General features: G+C 36.2%; 1 long non-coding RNA gene across 1 annotated transcript; it reads right to left on the bottom strand.

Moving 5' to 3' along the window:
- Window positions 1-2323: 2323 nt before the first annotated feature.
- On the bottom strand, window positions 2324-3967 carry LOC126818367 (uncharacterized). The gene is made up of 3 exons (XR_007679213.2): window positions 3401-3967; window positions 2767-2917; window positions 2324-2447 (listed from the first exon to the last, which is right to left on the bottom strand). It is a non-coding gene; the product is annotated as an uncharacterized LOC126818367 (long non-coding RNA).
- Between the last annotated feature and the right edge of the window lie 349 nt (window positions 3968-4316).

The raw sequence follows: 4316 nt of genomic DNA on the forward strand, positions 1-4316 counted from the left end.
CTGATCCGATAGATTTTTAGGTATTCCTTCCAGGATTCCGAAAATATGACGCCCGAGTCTGTAAGTAAAATAGCAAAAAAGCCTTTTTGATTTTTCACGTTTAAAGATGGTGGCACTTCCGGTTCGATCGACAAACTCCATATTTTGTGTACGAATCAGTAATTACTTGTCTAGTATCGAATTTTTTTTTTAGGTCATTCTGACCTATATTTCGACGATTTTTTTGAAAACTTTGATCCTTAATTTCACCAAGGGGAGATAATTTAGAAAATTTCCAAGGACATCATTGAAGTCGCATTGGCAAGATCTACTAACATTCTAAATTTCACGAAAATCGCACAACTATTAAAGAAGTTGTCAAATTGGTAATAACTTCCGGTTCGAAATGACAGCGACGAATTTTCGAAATGCCAAAATCCGAAATTGCAGATTTGAAGTAAATGTTTCAAGATACTCAAAGAAAAAAGAATTAGTAAAATAGGTCAAATAGTCACAGAGTTACAGCATTGTAGGTCAAATGCATTCCTTCGTAAAATTCGGTGATTTCGGATTCGTAAAACGTTTTGAAAATATATTTAATCAACAGCCACCACCCATTTTTGGGGGGATAGGTAAAAGTTTCAGAACGATCCTATGGTTAGATTCTGAGAAATCCGATTTGTGGACAAAACACAAAAAAAAAATAACAATAACTAGATCTGCTAAGCAGATATTAAAGCTTTCATATTCACAGTCACTGTCACATGTCATAGAAATAATATGAACAGAAAAAAAAAAAATCATTATAATGAGTAAAAATTTGGTGAAGTTAATTCGATTTTTCACTGGTAAATAATTAAATAGACAAGTGGCATAACTTGACCCGCATCCCATCAGCTATCCTGAAAAATGCTGGAAAAATTAAACAAGTAAATTGTGTTTAGTACTGGGTTAATTAAGACAGGCATATGCCTTTGCTATACAGGATGACATGAGGGAAATTTAGCTTGGGAGGTGTAGGCCTGCAGCCAAAATTTCTAGCTAGCTTAGAAACACAACTCCGCTACACGGTCTTCCATAAAAGAAAAACTATACATTTTTGGAAAGCTTATGATGCCAGGAAGACAAAATCTGGGAGTTCCAAGCAAAATGTTTGCAATTTATTGATTTAGGGCCAGATGAAATTCGTCAAAATTGTCAAATAAATGCTATTTGTGTACTAACAATTCTGAAGTTGACATAAAATTAAATAGTTGGTAAAACACCTCATGCCTTCATCCTTGGCAATGAACAGTTTATTGGACAGATTTTGATGTAAATAAAAATGCTCAAAACACAAATGTCATGGGTGAATAAAGAATTGTGGAAATCCATTAACGGTAAAAAAGAATTATCTCCCTTTCTGTCAAATGCCTGTAATTGATAGACTATCAGGTCTTGTATGAATCATAAGACCAGGTGTGGGCAAACAAGCCCAATAATTATTTTGTTTGTTGGATCTCAAGGGCCTGTTAGGGTTGGTTGTTGGATGTTTGCTCAGAAATTATCGCTTGTATGGAACATGCTAGAGTCGATTTGTAGCATATTCTAGCCAGGGGATATGTTTGACAGTAGTTGAGTGATATGCTTTTGAAATAATGGAGATCAGTAGCACTTTATAAGCATTGAACCACATGATTTTTTTCCACTAAGATAAACATTCTAAACCCACATACATGTTCCCTTTCAATTAGCCACTACAGTATTTTTACAACTGTAATGTAGCTGTGAACTACTATTTCGGATATGATTAATGGTCAAATTACAAACATACATGTAGATATAAGTTAAAAAAAATAATTGTGTATCTGGGCTGGAATGAAGGGAAAGGTTAGAAAACAGGATGAACAGTTGTGAAATTATTTATTAAAGTGAAACAATCATTGAAAATCAAAATTAAACAGTTACTCTGCACATCAAATGTCATCAAAGTTAATGTTCATTATCATCATCACTGTTACTAAATGTATTAACATCAAATTCGGTCTCTTTAACAGTTTTTTTTTTCATTTTCACATTGACTACACATGCACAGGTCTGTACAAGAAAGGGGGTTTGGGATGGCCTAGAGTGCCGCGCTTCGACCTCTAGCTGGTCGGTCACCTCTGGCTTGTGGCTGTGGCTTTGATCCCAGGTGTGAGCGTATGTGGCATGGAGATAGAGGCGTCTTCTCAACCTCGTGGGTTTCCTCCGGTTTCCTCTCACTGCTTAAGACCCATACGCGCAAGCGAATTATTGAAATAAAATTGAAACCGTATGTTAGTCCCAAAATGACCTAGTTTGTATTGAGTGGACGTTAAACCCCATTTCTCTCTCTCTCTCTCTGTACAAGACAACTTTGCTGGCCATTTATGATTATTTCTCTTATGACATCTTCACAGAATATATTGTATGTGGTTTAATATTCGACGGAGGGCTAGTCATCTTTGCTGAAAAATATAAATAAACATATACATGTACACAATTAAAACAAAATTCTGGAGCTTGGTTTACTCTCATTAATTTCGTACAACAGAGGAAAAAGACACTTGCACAGGGGTTAACATCTTATTTTCATGCAGAAACCAGCTAATGAAGACAGGAAGGCATTAGCAGTACAAGGAGAGATAGAGAGGAGAATTGCGGTTTAACGTCCACTGGACAAAAACATAGTAATTTCAGGACTCACCCATGGTTCAGTTTTATTTGAATAATACCAGTGGCAAGAAGGCGGAGAATACAAATAAAAAAAACATCACAAATATTTACCTTTCTGATAACTGTCTAAGAAATTCAGTACATGTATATTGCCTATAACATTTTTGGTGATATCTGACCTCAATGGCCACACAATCTTGCCCTCTGATATGCCTTAAAATATCTTCATCCTCTTTCAATTCAGCAGCTTTCAACAGTTGGCCTACAAACAAATTTGCAAACAAATTATACACCATATAGCGTTGAATGTTGTTTGTGCTCAAGGGTGGGGGAGGGAATGTCACTTTGAGGCCTACATGTACATGTACCTGGCTGGTCAACTCTGGCATGCGGTTTAATTCAGATCCTTTGTGTGAGCGGAAATGGTCTAGAGACAGATCGTCTTAGCAAGGCACCTACAAGTGGGCCAAGAAAATAAAAAACAAGTTAACTTCTCTATGTTTCATCCCTTGTGCAAGCAAATGTGCAACACTTTAACCAATGACTGTGCCAAATCAACAAATGGGGTAAAGGGCTTTAATGGCTAGCTTCATAACAATTTTACAGTGATTGCAGTAGCACTTCTGATTCCATTTACAACAAAAACAACAACACAATAATTAAAAACTGTAGGATGAATATATTTAATATTTATTAGTAATAATTATAAATTTAGTAAGTAACATAATATTAACATTAGGCCTACCTGAGCCTGTTTGGGTCTGAGTCTGTGTTAATACATCCTTCTTCCTATTTTCTCCAACAGTGACAAATCTGTCACGTTTTTTACATATAATACACACAACAGGCAGCACCGATTTACTCTTTCTTTTTGCTTCAGGAGCGTAATTTGTTTGGAGAGCTAGGTCCCAGATCGTCTACACTCCCGCTATTCCCTGGTTGGATTGTAGCCGGGGATTTTAATTTTTCTTTATCTATACGATTACGGGCAGACCCAATTCGGAATTTGTCTGTAAAAGGCCTGTAGCATGTTGGGTGAAATCCAGTATCTTTTGGCGCGTCGATAAATTCCTTGTTTGATTATATCACCCGAAGTCGCCTGTTCAGCTATCCATTTCGCTCGCCCATCAAGTTTTAGCCATTCATGGGCACATTCACGGAATTTATCCCAGCGAGATTTTGTAAATAATTGTTCTCGTTCCTTTCTAAATCCTTGGTAATGAATAATACAGCGTAAATTTGATTTACGTTACGACAAAGTCTAACACTGTAAGTACCAAATAGTCATACGAGATATGTGCATCTCATCAAATTCAGCTTATACCATACCCACAATAATGTTACGGAGTCAGTGAGTTCAAGTTAGACAATACGCTGACCTTCCACTGACCATGCTTATAATATAAAATCTGTCAATGACAGCTGATTCATTGTTTAGTTTTTTATATGATATATTTAATATCAATAATATATGTATATGCATGCTTTATTTTACTTTACACGACCTCTAAAAATGCCCCAAATCGTAAAAATACGACTTTTTGGATTTCGATCTCCTTTTTTCGGCTACCCCGGACATTTTCAAAAAATGATACAATGATTCACACAACAGGCCAGCTATTAGCCTCTCGATTGACAAGAGTTTCATCGCCCTCCATTCA

This window comes from Patella vulgata, chromosome 4 (assembly GCF_932274485.2).
Source record: "Patella vulgata chromosome 4, xgPatVulg1.2, whole genome shotgun sequence".
NCBI lineage: Eukaryota > Metazoa > Mollusca > Gastropoda > Patellidae > Patella > Patella vulgata.